At 46.0% G+C, this 19,864-nt stretch overlaps 1 protein-coding gene across 1 annotated transcript in view; it reads left to right on the forward strand.

The window, feature by feature from the left end:
- The window catches only part of CLVS2 (clavesin 2), a 409,036-nt gene that overhangs the window by 283,258 nt on the left and 105,914 nt on the right, over positions 1–19,864 (forward strand). The gene's annotated exons all lie outside the window — the stretch shown is intronic.

Raw genomic sequence — 19,864 nt, forward strand, 5'->3', positions numbered from 1 at the left:
CATAGGTAAGCTAAATCTGTAGTCCTTTTTCTATGTCTCCTCTGCTGCAGTGTCAGTACTTTTGTAAGGCCCACTGCAGCTAACAAGGGTCGAAGCCATCCCACGCACCGCATGGCACAAGTTGCCCTCCACCATCCCAGGACGCTCTTCAACAATATCCCAGATAAGCACGCACTTTGGCTTCTGAATATTGCAACAGGTCTCAGCCAGTGGTAAAAGAATAGGGAAATTCCAGTGGGGTGCAAAGAGGGAGCAGAGGATTACGCTAATCATGCCTCCACCTGAACTGCAGAGCTGTTTTTATGCACACATGCCAGCATGATGCACAGGGAGAGTCACCTTGCAAACACAAGACCAGGGATCTGGTAGGTCAGTAAATTACTTAAACATGTAAGGATTTTCATGGACAGTAGTGGGTTCCAGTTTGGAGACTGACTTCCCTCACGACAGTTTCTTGTGTACCTCATCACAAATGTATGAATGAAGATGGTGAATTCACAGTGATCCGACTGGACCCTGAAATCGTGGTATGTTTTGAATCATTAATACCATTAAGAAGCAAATACACAGGCTCACATTTATGGCCACCCATGTGATACATAATATCACAGAATGCCCGTTGTTGCCTACTGGTACCCCCAAATGCACTCGTCAGGGACTAATACCAATGCATTTCATACAAAATCAGCTAATTCAGAACTAAATTGAGTTAATATAAACAACCTATTGTCAATACCATTGTTTAATATAGTTGACTACATTCAAAACCAGAAAAGTTTACAAAAAATGTTTAACAAACATCACACTTCCTGTAATGTGATTTACTCAATTCGAAACCAAAAAGATTTACAAAGTGTTTAGCATTACACCTCATGTACACAACTCCAATCAATTATGCAAAGTAAAAGATCTTTTTGATATGTGCCTGCAATACATAAGTAAGCGTCAAGACATATATATTTTCTACTCAAATTGAACAATTTGGAAAACGTCCAAACAAATACCAAACAGTGGCATAAGAAGCACACAGTCCTGCAGATGTTATTCACTGATGCTTCACAAAAGCTGACGCGTTTCTGAATTGAAATCAATTTTCAAGGCTGTAACACTGCGTGTTCTCAATGTTCAAAGTGTCTACAAAACCTAAAGCATACAAACACGAATTACCATGCCATACAAACAAATCTTCCAGTCCTAAACCCATATCATATCCATTACTAACCTCTTAAAGCAAAATGTCAACACGAAAGCGAAAAAGAGGCCCAGTCAGTCCCTCATGTTTAAGGTCTACTCATCTAACAGTTTGTGTAACGTACATAATGCCCACACACCCCCAGGTGAGTCTCACGTTGCAAATCAAAAACGATTAGTAATCCGCTCACACTGTCCAGAGGTCTCTACAATGCACAAGACAAAACGGAGGTATGAGGGGCCATCTATCTCCCCCTAATTTTTATTTGTATTTGTCCAGTAATGGTATCGCTTAACCGTTGCTCATGTACTTATCAGTGTTTGCTTCAGCACTTCCCTCAAGAAGTGAAACGGAACGCCGGGTGGCAGACCGGAAAAAACGGTCAAGTGCACCGTGTCCGATAAATGACCAAGAGTAGCTCCACCCCGTCCACATGAAGGGAAAAGAGGCATCACATCACGGCCATCTTGGAGTGGTCAATGCTTACAGCTCTGGAACATGGGGACGTGATCCAATGACCACCACAAAGAGATGCAGAGTTAACAAAATATAGATACATTACACAGTTCTCCAGGTCCTAATCAAAGGGAACATGTATACCCAGTAAAATTCTCTCCTGCTAAAAACTGCATAAGCACTTGTGAGTTAATGTAAAAAGTAATTGGGCCTCATTACAACCCAGGCGGTATGGTTGCATTTTTTCCCGCACCCGTCAATGAGGAATTACTGGGTAATTCTGACATTGCCGGACCTGGTAATTCCTGCATTGCCGGGTGCCGTTGCCTGTCAGTCCGCTTTACCATTTGAGCCCCATAGGGCTCAATGGGAATGGGGACGTCGGATGCACGAGCACTGTCAACGATGGTACTGGTGCATCCGACATGCTGCACTCGCGGTTGCCGCTCTGCCCGCCAAGCCAGACCTGGTGGGCTGACAGGCACCCGCAAGCACAGCTTGTAGTATGGCGGTCCGGGAACTACGGTACCGGCATGCTTACCGGTACCGTAGTTCCCGGACCGCCAAACTTATAATAAGGCCCATTGTATAGCTAAGGGTTCCATAAGCGTTCATCCACAACAAGGCCCCCTAGGCTATTTATACTGTCACTACAGACACCTGTACTGACTAGGATGCTAAGTGAGCCCTCAGTCCCAACTGCTCCACCCCCTATCATAATGAGGGGGTAATGCATAAGTAAGCTGTCCAAAATCGTTGTCTTTGTTGATTAAAAGGAATACCTCATTCAATCAATATGTGTACTGAAAGCAACTTGCATAATATCAGACCTATCAAATGGTGTACTAATCAGTGGTTCCCCTCTCAGGTGAACCTGCTCTCATTCTTAATTGGGACATAATGAAGTGGTGTGTCAGAACAATACCAATATCAAAGTTCACCGTCCAGCACATGTGGGAATAGTATATAGGTCATACCACTCAAACCTCTCTCCAGTTAAACCTGCTCACAATCTCCAAAGCGATGATACCTCTCAGATAACTCTCATCACAATCTATGGGATCTGTCACACACCCACTAACTACTAGCAGATAACAACTCTGTGTCCCCCAAAAAATGTGTCCTAAATGCACGACCAGTATTCCCAAAGTGGGAATCGCAAACAGATTGCAAAGTACAGTTCACAGCTGAGTTAGCTCTCAGATTTACAGATAGAATGTCAGGTCACAGCCACTATTCATCCCTCTAGGTATCAGAGAGTCCAATTTGTCAACACAGCCAATTTCTCTCTGCATTAGTCTTTTCGTGAGGTCAAAGTCGTTGATCCAATAACCTGTTCAAGAAATGTGGTCTTCACTTCTATGTTGTGTCTTGCCACAATACAATGCATTGCCACAGTTGATTTTAGGTTCTTTGTTCTTATATTGGACTTATGTTCTGTCCAACAGACCTTCGTCTTTCTTGTAGTCATTCCCACGTAGAAGAACCCGCATGGGCATTTGGTGTGCGTATATAACATTTACAGAATCACAAGTACATGAATGTTGTATTTGTATTTTATGCCCGGAATGTGGGTGTGTGATGATATCCCCCTTGATTATCTTATCACAGTGCTGGCAATTATGGCAGGGTTGTGTGCCAGAGAAACGAGTTTTGGTGTTGATTGAAGTGGATAATTCTGCTCTCGCAAAAGAGTTCCTGATGGCCCGTCTGTTTCTGTAGGCGAAAGTAGGCGGTTTTGGAAACTGTCTGTGCAATAGTGGGTCCATGTGCATCCTAGGACAGTATCTTTTAATGATTCTTTTTGATTTGGTTACTCTGAATGGAATAAGTGGTCACATAGACCATTGATGGATAAGTTGTAGGGGTTTTTTGTGTCAGCAGCGACTCCCTCCCATTTGATGCATACATATTCTTAGTGGAACTGTTGTACACACGCATCACACACAGAGCAGTGCACATTCTGTCTCTCATGACAGACATCACTCTCTGACCACCTCCAAAAGCTAGGAAGGGTAAGTTATGATGTACATTGTTGAGGCAAAATCTTGGGCTCCACATCAGAGCTGTGCAGGGCACGTTGCACAATGTCGCATACTTCTGCAGAAAGCTCAGCAACACCAGACACATGGCTAGGTCTTTCGTATTAGCAAATGCATGCACAGTGGAATCTAATGGCAGCAATGTTGAAGCCTGCTCTAGGTGAACAATCCCACTTAGAAGAAGGACATTCATTAAAGCGTTTGCTGGTGTCCTGTCTGTGGAGGAAGGAGATGTTGCGCTCTGCCTTGTCAATGATTGGAGTGGCGAGGCGCGCGAATGACACAGGAGAGTTATGCAGTATGCAATGCTGAGCGTACGACCTGCAATATAGTTGTGTGCGTGCGCTACATGATGCCTAGTTAGTGGCATGGGGTGGACTGGGAACCAAAATAAGCCATGGAAATTATTTTCAAAGTAGCCCCATATTACAAATTTTCAGCAAGCCCAATGCTTTTCCTATGAGAAAATGTTGAAAAACCACACAAAAGAGGTCCAGGGTGCAGAGGCCTAGCGGGAAATCTCCAGAGGTCCCTGTGGGCCAGTCCACCCCTGGTTAGTGGTCCTACAGGTGTTCCCTTTTGGATCTTGAAACGGTGACCCATAAACTGTGAAGAATAAAGCAAGCGTGAATTCACGCCAACGCTCCAGCATGCTCATTTCGACATGCATGCTACAAATCTGGCAACAACTGAGGCACACAGTTTGTTAAAGTTTAAGTCAGTGTGTCAGCCTACTCCCCACTGTCATGTACCTATTAACCAATGTCATGTTTCTGTATGTGCCCAAAATATACACTATTCATCACCTAAAAAAGTCAAATATTTGAGTTAATGAATATTCAAGACATTGTTGTTGTTAGCATGGTACATGAGTATGGACATGGAGAAAAATACAAAATCTGCCTATAGTGCTTGTCATTATTATGTTTCTCTTTAAATCGGATACTTTTTTTTAACCTTGTTTGTAATGTTACATGATGGCTTGCCCTTCGCCATGCCATTGCCGCTGCTGAGATCTCCCAAGGGCAAGAGACATCCGAGGCGGTAATTCAGATGTGTGTGCTGTCCCCGAGACTCAGCATACCATTTTACCGCCATTATCCATTTGGCATTTCCTAGCGCTCAGGAAACTGCAGCAGAGACAGAGCTGAGGCCCAAGGCGAGCGTGCCTGTCAGCCGTGTCCCAGTGAACCTTTGCGATCCACAGATTGCGTCGCTCACATGTTAGCATCCTATGCGCATGCTCGAGGCTCTTGCCATGTCCGCCCTGGATCAGACCGTAACCCAGCAGGGTGTACAGCTCATCCTCTCTGTCTGTCCTTCTGTGTGTCCTTCTAAATGCCAACGGACACCTTTTCCACTATTGACCCTTCTGCCATCCTACCACCGTCCTACCACCCTGCAGTTCTGTTCTTCCCTTCCTTTCCTCTGCCTCATTTCTCTTTTGACACTCATATTTTCCTACCCAGCAGCCTTTCCCACTTCTCTACTTGTTTTCACAGTGCAACTTACATGAAGAGCAGGAGTCATTTTGTTAGTCAGTGAATCTCGGAAAGACTTGCGTACTGTGTTAATAGCTAGTGTTATGCCTTGTGGACTGGCTGACATTTAATCAAAACTCAATTGTTCACGCTGGCAATGTTAAATTGTAGTCCCTATACCAATTTTCTTTGCTGTCTCACAGCCTGCACTTATTGAATTGGCAGTTGACCAATCTTACCAAGTGTTCTCTGCCAGGCACTTCACAGCTGCTTGCAACCGTACTCCCTAGCACTTCCCTCTGTGGAACTCCTAGCGCGTACCCACCTCCCTCACCCCTTCTCTCTCTCTGCACATGCACGTTCTGAATGCTGACAAGGCCTAGTAGGACCGCCTCTTTCTTTCTCTTCATTGTTATTATATTTGCCTTTCATTCCCATGCCCCCTCCCCATTGCCCTATGGGTGCTTTGAAACACAATGTATTTGATGTATAAGCACTTTACAAATGCACAATAAATAAATATATAAATGCCGTGTGTGTGAATGCCTAGGTCGAATGTTGATGTGAGGTTCCCCTGGAGCATTACAGACTTGGTAGTTCAGAAATAACTGGATTCTTGGCAAACTGATGAACTGTCTCGCCTGTGCTTATGTGCTTAAAGCACAAAAATAAAGTGTAACCAATTACCTTGATGTTCAAGTGAGGTCGATACTCTGCTTATTTATAGAAGTAGTTGGTCCATTGAGGCCGGCGAGAAGATCCCTCACCCGCGTCAATTGAGCAGCTTAGCCACTGCAACACCTTTAATGTTCAAGGGCGACTTGCAGCCTACTTAGACATGCTTCATTCAGTGATTGGCATGGCGGGACTGGTGCATGTGTGCTTTCTGGCTGAGAAGAGTGCACCACTCTATGCTTCATGTTGTGGAGCTATTTTATGCTCTAGCCTCAGCACTCAGGTGTAATTGTGTGTATCTGCAGTAGAGCTGAAGGGACTGCAAACCAGTATAGAGATACTTGCTTGGAGCACCGAAAATCATACACCCCCAAAGTATTTGTGATCCTTGAGGTGTCTCAGTCCTTGTCTGCCAAGTTGGGGTGGAAACGGTGATGACTACACCCCAGCTTGTTTTTGTGCAGGGAAGGAGTGTGGGATCAAGAGAGCATTAGATGGAATCCCAGTGAGACTGCAGTAATTGCTGCTCAGCGGGGCAGTGGGCAGCTTACATGCCCCCTTCCTTGAAGGCATAGCACAAAAGAGTAGTGGTGTAGCGTTCCCCACCACCAGAGGAACAGAGGGGCACATGCCCCGACTATGCAGAGTAAAGTGGAGAGTTGAAGGAGAAGACCTTGCCTTTTGGGGGCCAGGTGTGTATCTTCAGAGGCTTCAGGGACCAATGACCCAGTAGCACACCCTCAGTAGGGGTAAGCAAGATGAATTCACGGAAAAGGACACCTCCAATTATTGTATTGTAGTAGTCATTTATATAGCGCCTTTTCCCATTTGGATGGCCTCAACATGCTTTGTGGTAGGTACGCCCTTGGGGACCGAAGTCCAAGTATGGAAAATTTCTAAGCGGAGGCTTTAGGTGCGTGTGTGCATTTGGCCAAGATGAGGACTTAGGAGGGCTGGTTGGCTCCAGTAAGCAACCCAAGAGGTTGGGCACGTGGGCAGATGCTGAGGGAGCGCTAGTGCTGGAGACTCGATTTGTACCCAGCTAGACCAAATTTGTCATGGGTTGTCGCTGTATTCTAATGGCAGTGGTGCTGAGGCAAATCTGGTGATTCAGTGCAAAGTGTTTATGTGACCAGCTAGACCGAATTTGTCATTGCCATAGCTGCATTTTAGAGTGTGTGGATGGATAGCCATGCCTGTGTCAGATGTCTACTGAAGTGGTGCATTTATACATACCTTAAGCTCAGATGGAGCTTATCTTTGATGTCGCGGTGTCATCCGATCTTCTGTGAGGAAGAAAAAGCCAGTTACCTTCATATACTTTTCTAGGCACTATGGACCGACTACTGTTATGATGTGTCTGACGTGTCCTCGTGCGTGATAGATGTTAGAATGGAGAGTGTGGGTGACGTGTGGAGCTTCGGGAGGAGCCGTTAATGAAGATCTGTCTTGCCGGAAGGGATGCCGGTGTTCTTGCACAAGACTTAGATATGCTAATAAAGGCGCACGAATATGCAAAAGATCAAAGCTTGACATGTCAACTTTAATCACCACACTGGCGACGAGGATGGGATTGCTGCTGTGGAGGGGGCGGCAGAACGTGTGAGCTCATCGCCCTCCCGATGAATGAAGATGTCTTGCCGGATGAGATTCCGGTGTTCTTGCACAAGACTTAGATATGGTAACAAAGGCGCACACATATACGGAAGATCAAAGCTTGACCTGTCATCTTTAATTACCACACTGGTGACGAGGATGGGATTGCTGCTGTGGAGTGGGTGGCAGAACGTGTGAGCTCATCACCCTCCCTGTGATCGTCCCATCCGGCAGTGCCAGGTGTCGAGTGGCGCTTGAGGTGGAGTTGGTGTACTCGTGTGGACACTGTAGGAGTCCTCGGGTATCGTCGGGCTGGTGTCATAGGTGAGAGCCAGATTGGCATTGAAGTGGGCTTGCCGCCTGGGGATGGGATGCCAGTGTTCTTGCACAAGACCTAGATATGGTAATAAAGGCGCACAAATATACAGAAGATCAAATCTTGACCTGTCATCTTTAATTGCTATGGTTACCCTTAAATCTACCAAGTACAATAGATTGGTAGTCCTAGAACATCTTCTAGATGGGACAGACAGGCTACCATAGAAACTAGGCTAATGGAATTCTGTGAGCGCAATAGATTGGTTACCTGTATTGTCTTAAAACATATCTTCCAAGTGCTATAAACGCTAACCAAAGCAGGATAATAAATGTGATTTCAAGGAAAGCTGCATGTAACCACTGTGCGTTACAATTGCTAACTTAAGCAGTTATAAGGGCAATGGAGGGTTACCAAAATATATGTTTGAGCGTCATTGGTGGGCTAAACATTGTAAGCAAGATTGTTCTAGGTATACCAAATGCGTTACCCTGCCTGTCCTTTCTTCTTTCTAGTTGCAATACCAGGCTACCCGCCTATCTAGGTACCACCCCATGGATGTCCTTACAGGTATTGTAAGTGGGCTAATATCAAACTGTCAGGTCCAGCAAGCGATGAATAGCAAGAGTGTGGTAACTGAACTGCTTTTACTGTGTAAAGATAGGCCCAGATATCAATAATCAATGAAATCTCAATAATCAGTGTAATGTAGAAACCCAGCTTTACTCCAATATAATCAGCTGCCGGGAGAGCGTATAAAGGGCAATCACAAAATGGAGTTAGAAACATCAAGCTCTAAACCATAAAATGTGTCATACTGATGTCACATTAGTAATCATAAAAAACGTCTACTCTCTAACATGATAGGACGATAGAATATGGAACACATATTTCTCTATACATGGATCTTTTACTATTGGTCCTTTCACAGCTAATAACTCATCATAGATGCATCCTTCTACAAATTATACAATTTATCCTAGTTGCTATTGGTTTGGCACGCTGCTACAATAGTTGATGTAAGAGCATAGCTTGATAGGCCAGTCTTTCGTTCATCCAGACTTGGACATGGTTATGCTGTGCCAAGTAAGGTGCTGGAGAAGGAGAAGTGGATGAACCGCCATGATCTCGTTAAAGTAATACTCTCAAGTCGTTCCCATCCCTGAGGTACATCTGCCATCTTGCTCGTAGCCCTGGGCATCTCGTCTTGGTGTCTGGTCGTGCTGGGGATATGGCAGGCGCATCTAATTTGGACCACCGTGCTAAAATCATTTTGATCATTTATTGGGATTTTCCTACTGTTCTGCATTTATGCGCTCTCCTTCAGTGGCCATATGGGGCACTGTGTGTTTGTTTGTTGTGGGATCAATTGGCACGGTAGCTACCTGCACCTAGTATTCAGGGATGTGTGTGTGTTCCTCACTGCTACCAACTCAAACTAATGAACCTTACAATTGTATGCTGTGTGCTCTGGGAAATGTTATTTGGTGCGGCTTTGGCTCCTCATGCAAACCTCCCTTTAGCCCACTGACCTTGCCATTGCTCTGATGTCTGGGCTTTGTGAGGCCTGGAAAACTATGTGCTAAGCAATTTATGTCTGGATTCAGTATTTCAGAATTGAGGCTTGCCAATTTGGGTCAGTTTTCCTCCTGCCATTTTAGTGATCTTTGTGCCTGGTAAATGTTCTTCATGTCTGTTGCACGTGTGCCCTATCTACGTGTTCTGGAACCTCCTATTCTATAAGTGTATACTACCTTGTGCCCTACTTGTGTCACACAACATTTCTATTCTTAATTTTGGCAATGTGAGTTTTTGTGTTTTGCTGAGAGATCACTGAACATTTCTTAGTTTGTACCGCCGTTCCTAAGTGATGGGAGCAGGCCATGGCCTGGTTCAACTATTATCTCCATTACCCAAACTGTGCAGATTGAGCCTTGACCCTCAAGTGAAGTAGATACTGTATGCACCCCTACCAAATCTTGGCATCACAGATATTAGCAACTTTGTATTCTGGCTCCCCATCACGAAGAACTGAAGGGGTGAGGGGGAGATGCTAGGACAGTCATCCAGGAAACGGGGTGAGTTGATGTGCCTTAAGTTGTGATATGTGGAACACAGGATGTATATGTCGCCACCTTGGCTGCCGCTGCAAGACAAACACAACTAGGTTTATCTTTTGTATAATTCTGAATGGGCTGTAAAACCTAGGGATGTACGGGACAGCTTTGGACGAGAAAGATGCAGAGGTAGGTATCCAGAAGACAAGCAAACTGTTTTGCTACCCTGAATGAAGCTGACTTACAACGCTGGGCCTCAGCGTACATATTTGTGGTAAGTCTTGATTTATTAAGCTTTGGCGTGTATTGCCTTTGTGGTAGTCATGAAGGAGTCTACACTGGGCACGGAACAACCAGCTGTCCCCTGCTTAGGAAGACCTTTGGGTGAAACCCATAGGAGCAAAATGGCTTTGTAGAAAAGTTAAACCACGTGCTGAAAGCAACATTGTTGAATGGGTTGGATTTTAGAAAGTGATTGAGGTTCTGTAAATGTACTGCAACCCCTAACATCATGGCATAGATAGCTCTTTGCGATTTTATATGGGGGAGGAAGGCCTACTCCTTTATCAGGCAATGCTGGTTAGTACGCAAAAGAGGCATGAACATCACATCAGAAGTTAAAGGTCTCTGTAGAAGGGTGTCAGAAAAACAGTCTGTGAAAACGTTGTGTTATCCCAGGAATGCTGTCAGAGTCCCACATTTGCACAAAGGTGAACTGGTAGGATTAGGTTGCCGTGACACATTGCAAAAGGTATGCCCAGGTCCAGCCGCCCAGCGGGGGGAGCAGAATTATTGGGAAATGCCATCCACATCAGGGATGGCAGAGTTTGCAATGCAGAAAGAATAGCTAGGGGTTCCCAAAGTGCCATGCATGCCCAAAGCATAGCACAGTTGGTGGGCCTTAGATAGCCGTGCGGGAGAGCCAGATATAAGTCAGAGGGCAGATCAATTCACTCAAGCTGTACAAAATATTTCATGGTCTGATACTCCATACTCCATAGTTCTCGAAGATCCCAAGGTTATATTATATATGTTGTAGTATTGGTTGCACCCTTTGTTTATGGTCCCAACCCCCACCCTCTCTGTCCGCTCTTTCAATACTTTCCCCTGCTCTGTGTGCCTTGTTATGCTGCTTTTGCACAGGGATGCTCAAGCGAGTTATGCTTAGAAAAGTAGAGAAACATTCTAGAGGTCCAGTTGCCGTTTGACGTTTCTGCAGTGCGTCTGCTATTAAAGATCCCTCTCTCACTTAGCTGTCAGTCCTACCCGTGGCATCCTTAAACTTTACAATAGTGGGGTCACATCTGCCACTTTGTAGCAACTGTTTCACCTCCCCTATCACACTCAAACACCATCTTTAGGTGGAATTATGATATGATAGGTTATTTATAACGCACTTAATACCCAGTGGTTTCTAAGCACGGACCCAGGGATCCAGGGATCGAACCCGTGTTGCTCCGTGTCATCTTGCTTTCAAGGCGAGCACATTGCCGCTGAGCTATCCTCCCGGGAATTAAAGGGGAAGGACTTCCTGGAAAGCCAGCCTGCTGATGGCAGAAGCAGGCGGGGAGCTGTAGCTCCACTGCCAGTGGCTGCACTCTTTACACAGTCACGCACACACTTATTTTAGATGAAATTCGGTCCGCAAACATTACTATCCAATGATATTTCCTTTCATGGTTACTCAAGCCGATCTGAAGTATGCATCCATGGCAAAAAGTGTGATGCAACACATGTTCTGTTTTCCTGACAATTAGTCTGGAAGGATGTGTCTGCATTTAGTACTTTCATATGTACTGTGCTATTAAGATGTAGCTTCGAGCTACCAACTATTCTGGCAGGCAGGGGTGTTGCTAGGTCTGGAAAAGACCCGGGGCTAAGCTAATGTCGGAACAGTTGGGACTGGGGGCTAGCTAGTCTTTTGGCTGTAGCTTCTGAGATTCTATCCGGGGCTGCAACTAAGATCAGGGGCTATAGCCCCCTCAGCCCCCCCCTAGCAACGCCCCTGCTGGGAGGCAATTAGACTTTGATGAAAGCAAAGGCACGTGCATGCATTTATCCATCCTGAAGGCATCTAATTGCTCCCCCGTGTTATCCTTCCAGTGGATAAAAACGTTTTCCACGAAGAAAGGGAGACTGCACGCACATGTGGATGCTTTTGTCTGCATTTGTCAGCAAAGTACATCTCAATCCTCTACAGACGCATTATGCCACACGTGCAAAAATATGTTTGCTATGCTTACAACAAAAAAACACAATTATCTCGCCTGTAGTAATCATTCTGATCAGATGTATCATGTTATTTCAATTTTTAGCACAACAGGAAGACAATCAAAAAACATGAACGGACACACCCGGTGCAAACAAATCTTCATTAATTGGATTTCTGCCACACTCCCAGGCAACCAATACAGGTGAAGCATAACATACATCTTGCTTTTGATGTTTTCACAAATGCTGCAGCTAGCAGGTGTGCATCGGCGTCAATGCCTCCGCCATCGTTAAAGACTATCAACGATTGTTGACAGCCATCACCATGGAAACATGCCAGACTGCAGTATGTTGCTCTGCGGACGATAACAATACTGCATTGAGTAGATGTTATGAGGTGACTGACACATGTCACACGTTGCTTTGCCTGCTTAGGAGAGCAGCCCTGAGCCCTGAGGGGGAAGGGCACCAGCAGCCCATGGCCCCTGTCACTCTCCTGAGCCCAAAGAAAATGTTTTGCTCGGGGGTCTCCAGAATTTGGGGGGAAGAGACACAGGCTCTCAGTTCACCCCAGTCCCTCCAAAGTATATGTTCACCTCAGCACAAATTAAGGGCTCTTTTTAGAGAGTTTTTTTATCTTCAAAGGTAATGCATAGGGTTATATGAGTGGCCCTGATTTTTCCCGAGTGCGTCCCTGCTTCTATCATACCTACTCAATCCTACCCCTCTTTTGAATACCTCGTCTATAGGCACGGGGTCTCCTACTTTCTCACTCCTCCTCGCTACCATCTACAGTGTCCCGCCCCTATCTCTCTCTTCCTTTCTGAATGGGCTGACCTCACCTCTGCCCTCTTGACCTCTTCTTCTAAATTCCTCCTCCTCTGTGACTTCAATATCCACCTCAACTCTCCTGAATCATCCACCTCACAGATCCATGACCTCTGTAACTCCCTCTTTCTCACTATTCTTCCTTCCGGTCCGACCCACTCAGCAGGACACAATCTGGATGCCTTAATCTATGGTGACATCCCGCTTGGGGCCCTTTGGCCCTCTATCTGAGCTACCCCCCACCCCGCACTGACAGATGACAGCCTCCTTCCATATTATCCGACTGATGAAGTGAGTGTCAGCCGCTGCTTTTGCTTCCACTTTCATCCCTGTCCCACCCCAGCTTCTGACTCTCTCTCTGACTCTGTCCTTGCTAAACTGCCCCTCTCCATCTCTAACCACAACTTCCTTGCCCTGTCATGAGGATCCACCTGGATCCTGCCTCCAAGTGCAACGGCTGGCATGACTCCGATCTAGCAACTCTGAAACGTAGTGCAGGGTTGCTGAACAGAAGTGGCAGACCTCGGGTTCATCCTCTGACAAACTGGCCTGTCACCTGCTCCAAAGGCAATATCGTTTTTCCATCCGCTCCAAGAAGAGGGCCCAAATCCAAGTCCACATCTCTGGAGCCACTAGCAACATGGCTGAACCTTTCAAAATCTGCAAGGAACTCGCTAATCCAACTGCAATCTTCACCTATCTCCTTACTTCCCAGGCTTTCTGCACCACTTTGGTCTCCCATTTCACATCTGAAACTTCAGATATCCTGTCTTCAATCTCCACCACCCCCACCTTCACTCCTGCTCTACTGCCTCCATTGGCTCCCCTCCTGCCACCCCCCGCACTCCCTCCCTCCTGCCCATACCACCTGATGAGGTCTGCAAAGTTCTCCGCTCTATGAAGGTCTCATTCAAACAGGTGCTCCCCTGTTCTTCTAGAACCATTAAGGACAACATCTCCTCTCTCGCCCTGACTTTTGCCGATTTCTGTAACCACTCCTTTGCCACTGGCTCTTTCCCTCTATCTCTCAAGCACTCCCTTGTGCATCCCCTCCTAAAATAGCCATCCGCTGACCCTTCCTGCCTAGCTAACTATCACCGTATCTCCACCACTGCCTTCCTGGGTAAACTCCTGCAGAAGTTGGTCTCCCCCAACTGATCCTTCATACTGAACTCGTTGGTTGCCTCCATGACCATCAATCTGGATTCCAGGCATCCAGAGGCACAGAAATTGCTCTCCTGAACACCCGTGAAGACATGCTTGCAAATCTTGACTCTAACTCTCCTGCTGTTTTCATTCTCCTCGATCTCTCCTCTGCCTTTGACACGGTCAACCATTCTATCATAAAACGTCCCTGTGATGCCCTTGGCATCACGGACCAGGCACTGTATTTGCTGACCTCCTTCCTCACTAACCACCCCTCCTATTTGCAGCTGGGCTATTTAACCTCCACCACTTCACTCTCCACCTGTGGCATCCTTGAAGGGCTCTATCCTATCACCATGGATCTCCTCCTTCTCTCCTAATTTCCAGTGTTATGCTGATGACACACAGCTTTCCTCAAACTTCCCTCTGCTACCTCCTCTTCCTCCTCTCTCATCCCTGATTGTCTGACTGCTATCCAGGGATGGCGTCTGGCTAATTACCTCTGTCTTAATGCCAGTAAAACAGAGATCCTTCTTATTGGGACACCTGCGCCCTGTTTTCCTGCTACCTTCTAGCTGCCTTCGCATCTGGCCAAACACCTCAGGTAATTTTTCAACTCCTCTCTCTCCTTCACCCCGCACATCTTGGACCTTGCCAAGAAGGCCCACTTCCAGCTTGACCTCCTTAGAGGAATTCTACCTTTCATCACCTTTCCCCAGAGGCTCAATGTTTCCAGAGCTCTGGTCCTCTCTAGGCTGGACTTCTGCAACAGCCTCTTTCTCAATCTCTCCCTTTCCTCCCTATGCCCCTTTAGCTAATCCAGAATAGGGCTGCAAGACTTATCCTTGGCCTCAAGCCCAGGGACCGTATCTCTCCAGCTCTAAAATCTCTCCAATGGCTGCCTGTGGCCGCAAGGATCCAATTCAAGACCCTCTGCATCTTCCACAAGGCTTTCTGGGGGCTGGGACCATGCTATCTCCAACTTTCCACCCATTAATACTTCCCTTCTAGAGCCTTTCGCTCCTCTAACTCCAACTCTCTGCTTGTCAAACTCTTCTCCAAGAAGAGAGTGGGAGAGAAGGTCCCTCTCTTTGGAACAGCCTCCCTGTCCCTCTCAGACTTGAGCCAAACCTCCTTAAATTCCGGAAACTTCTCAAAACTCTGCTATTCTCCACCTCTTTCCCTTTTTCCCTTCCCTGCTAATCACCCTACTGCTGCTGAGACTGGCGGCCTGCACCTTCATGTATCTCACAGGTTACCAGGCCCTGCCCAGTCGACACCAGCCCCCCCCCCACCCAGCACTGTCACAAGGCCTAGTAGAACCACGATTGTATATTTACTATCTTTTTTTCCATTATTATTTACTCCGCTTGTTCCATCCCCACTTTGTCTTGTGGTTCCTGGAAACACTATTTTGTTGTATAGGCGCCTAACAAATGCTCAATAAATACAATTAAAAGTAAATATTATTAAATTAACTTAATTGTTGAGGTCTGACTCCCCACCTTATCGAGAGAAGGCTATAACCAGGCAAAATACCTGATTCCCTTTAGGTGATTTTGATGACATCTTATTTCCTTAAACATGTCTTGCATGCTGTATTATAATGTCTATAATACCTGTGCAGCAACAAGGAGGTACCCTACTGGTTGAAATGTGCATTGGCATTTATGAACTTTTTTCTGTATGTTATGGGATTTTATTCATTTTTGTAGAAAGTTGTACTGTGACTGGTACTTATTTTTGGAAAATTGTATTTTATGACCAGGTGAACAGCAATTTTATCTTAATATGTATTGAGCCATTGTATTTTGTCTGTGTTTGATCCGAATAAACATTTCTGACTGAATATCAAAACGATTTTTGGTGACCTTGTTTGTGGTATTGGGCAGTTACAAATCAGTTACAAATCAGTGTATGTGCAGTTTGGTTTCGGCTGGTATATTGTTGAAGTGGAGGAGCATACATTATTTTTTAAGAAAAATGTCTCGACATAGTGCCTTGTACAGAACATTGTATTGAAAGCCATTAAATGTGCATGCATTTCTCTAGGGGAACCAATGACATGTCCCCCCCCCCATCCATCCACTGTAGCCTGCTGTTTAGCATTTTAGCAAAACAACTGCACACCTATTTATTTATGCAGATAACTCAAAGTACATTAGATACCGCTTGGCGGATATGGTCTCCTGATTACATAATCCAACTAAAATCTATCTACCTATACTAAGCAATGTGGAATCCTGCAGAGAAAAGAACGAAATATTACTTTCAGCTTTGCTTTTGTAAATGCCATCAACTTTAGAATAGAAAAAGGGATGGGAAATGCGGCTGGTGCGGCTTTTTGAATTAGCTGCTTTGAAGAAGTCTGTAGGGAAAAAAAGAGAACTCCTTTGCTTTCTCTCTAATTGAAGATGGAGGCACGTGAGAGGATTGCTCATGCAGACTCAGGGGCTAAACCGCGCACTTAGTAAGGTCAGACTGTGGGAACCCAAAGAAGTCAGCCTTCAATGTGAGCACATCTGCGAAACATGTGCCATTAGAACACATTATTGCTAACATAATAACGTATTTTTCTTGGTCAACATTGGCATGCAATGTTTTAGACTGGCATCAGATTGAGGAGTGGATTTGTATTTTGTCTCCAGAATGTTGTATTCCTGGTTTTACAAGTGGCATGCCTGTTTTTTTCTCTAGTAATGCACACGATCATACTGACACTTACATTGACATAGACAATTATGATGTCACTCTGAAAAAAGCCATGCAAGCCCTCCCCCAACAAAACACATTGCCATTCCATGTTTTTCGGCCCAGAAGGTGTTATGCCATTGTTGCCCCAGTAAAACACATTATGATGTCGGAATGGTGATCTGTTTCTGGGGAAACCATTGCATTTACAATTTTGAACTGGCATGGCAATTTTACAGAACTCCAGACATTTGGCAACCCATTAAAAAGAAAATGACTTGCCTTTGTTGTTCCAGTAAAACAGATGATCATTCTGCCATGGGCAAAAGAAGACTACCTGAGATTATTATGGGGATATGTGTTTGAATGAGTCTACTTCTTTATTTGCCGTGTGCTTCTCCCCTGCCCTGGCCCTGTATGCATGTAGACCAGTGGAATGCCTGGATGGAATGCTGCTGTGTGAGTGCCCTGAGTGTTCCTGGAATGTCAGTTGGTGGCTGAGACCATGAGTGAATGGGAGCCTAATGGATGTTTCCTTCACATTTCTTGTTACTTACCTATGAACTTAGATCTTGTTCACCTTGTCAACATGGATCCCAAGTAAAGTGCGTCACTTCCCAACTATAGTGTCCAGATGTTTCATTGCACATCTTTTCCCTGGTGATGAGCTGGCTTGGAGCCGGAAGGGCCAGGAACTTTTAGCTGCATCTGAGAAAAGGAAAGGACGAGTGAGACCAGGGAGAGGAAACATGCACCGGCCCCCGACCCTAGTGAAGTGAGCTGACCCCTGTGCAGAACAAAGGAGTTACAGGACTAGAAAGGGGCAGCTTGGGGCAGATCGTAGCTGCAAGGGGCAGCTAGAGGGCCTGTTGAGCAGTTGGGCCATCCTGCGTTGTCTGGCACCTAAGGCTGCTGGGAGAGTCTGGACCCCAGCCTGGGAGACACACATTAAAGGCAGCCATTTGGCCTGGGAGAGAACCCTCGAGGTGGCTGTGTGGGCCTGGGACAGATCCCCAGAGAAGGTTGCAGGAGCCTGGGAGGGAACAGGCAAGGGGACAGTGGCCCTGGAGAGAACAAGTAAGGCAGCGTTTTGGCGTGGGTGAGAGTTTGCAGTAAAGACAACAAGAGCCTTGTGACCGGGAGTAAACCACCTTTCCTGCAACGAGTTTGTCCTACTCCTGGGCTAAGTGGGGTTGCCTGGAGGTCCGGTGTGCTGAGGAGTTCATGAGCGGGCTCATTGGAGCGGGACTCAGAGCCACGAGGGTCAGGGTTTGAGGTCCTTTGGGCGCAGCTTGGGAGCTCCGTACTCTCCAGAGGGTCCCCCATAATGATGAAGTGATGGAATGTTGAGGTCGGAAGCTCAGCGCATCATTGGGAACGTACGTCTCTTTTCAAGAAAAGGACCCTGCTGTGTGGGCCACGCAGAACTATGCGGAGGTATCGAAACACGGCAGTGGCTTCAGTTTTCTTTACGCCGGAAGAGATAGGAGAGCGGCACAGTCGGGTCGAGTGGCTGCAGGACTGTCTTAACAGCATATTCTGAAGTTAAGTAATGTCTCGCGAGGAACATTTCACGCTGAAATTTAAGGTCTGGTGCCAAGGAAGGTGCTTGCATTTGAGGTACTGCGTTGTTTGGCTGGCAGCTCTGTCTTATGTGGGCAGCTTCCAGGTGGGGAAAATAGTAACGCTGTGTTTCAAGGCTGGTGGCAATGTGAGGAAGAAGATGTTTTTTTTTAAAAAACATGTATTTGTTAGTTTTGTTGTGAATTGGTCTGTTGCCATCGTTCTGCACCTGCTTATTGATCGGTTTCTATTCGTTGTAATGTGCCGCTTTGCAGCAGCAGCAGGAACAGTTGACGTCTGTGTTCTATGTTTTCATAGTTGGTGCTGTGGAGTAGTTGTGTGAGCAATAGCTGTTTTTATTGGGGCAATATTCTTGTGGAATTGTCATTGTTGGTTGACACTAGATAGGTCATGTGAGGCCTGTTAAGTGTGTGGTGACCTGGTTCATGCCTGGGGTTGAATGATGAGGTGTGTTTCAGATATATATGGCGCAGCCTCTGTTATTAAGTTTAGGGCCATTTAATATCACAGCAATTATATTATGTTGAATGTTGTGTTTTATGTTAACATGTTCTTCCTCCACAGGACCACCGGCATGATAGAATTTTTAGCTAAGGCATGGACTTTTTAGCAGAGAGGTTTATTTCTTAGCCATGCTTAATTAAGTACAAATTGCGCTCGGAGGTCATGCATGTGTGTGTTTGTGCTAGGAGGTCTTGCATGCGCATGTGTGCGTTTGTGTGTTTGTAAAAATACAGCCTGTGACGTAGCAAACCACTTGCCAGGTTTTACAGTGGCCCAACAATGTGTGTGTGTGTGGGTTACCAGTTCAGTGTCCGCCAGGGGGGCACAATCTGAATGGGGTAAGTGGTGTGGTGCAGTGTCTGCTTTTGAGCCTGAATTGGCCACAGGCTGCCCAGGATGTTGGACACCCAGCACCTTGTGGTTTCTTTTGGTTTTACCGGTGCCTGTTTTCGTGGTGGAGGGGTTTTGGACACCCGTTAGTTATTTTGTTGAATGTTATAGTTGGAGGGAGGGGGGTTCCCACCTGTGCTTCTGCAGAACTTGCAGTTGGACACCCAGTAGCCTCGAGAGGGTGATCCTCTTTCTCTTTGGTGTGCTGGTGGTGGGTGCCTGATCCCCTGAGTCGAGTTGTGCATGGTTTGATTAGCGCTCTGGGTGTTGAGTTATAGTGCTCTTAGGAGAGATTTGTTCTGCTTTTGGCAGTGAGTTGTGACACCTTTGGCAGTTAGTTGTTGAGTGGCGTACTGTTTCCTCAGTGCACCACAGTGCTGGGTAGTAGGATTCTAGATGGGTGACATTGTGTTTTTGTGGACTTGTGGATTTGCGATGAAGACGATGGTGGGCTGGTTCCCTTATTCTTAGTGCCTCGCTGTTTTGCCAGTACAAGACTGGCACGTGTTTTGGTATAGATATCCTGTTTCTGTGCAGTATGTTGAGGGAATGAGATTGGTGGGAGCATGTGCTCCTTGTTCTCTAGAATGGAGCGAGAGGCTATGGGGAGTTTTGAGCCTTCAGTTTTTTGTTGTTTTGTTTGGGCCAACGTGGTGGTTGGTACTGTGAGAAACCAGAAAGTCTCTCACCCGCTA

The sequence above is a fragment of the Ambystoma mexicanum genome, chromosome 4q, assembly GCF_040938575.1.
Source record: "Ambystoma mexicanum isolate Mex_15411 chromosome 4q, UKY_AmexF1_1, whole genome shotgun sequence".
Lineage (NCBI taxonomy): Eukaryota > Metazoa > Chordata > Amphibia > Caudata > Ambystomatidae > Ambystoma > Ambystoma mexicanum.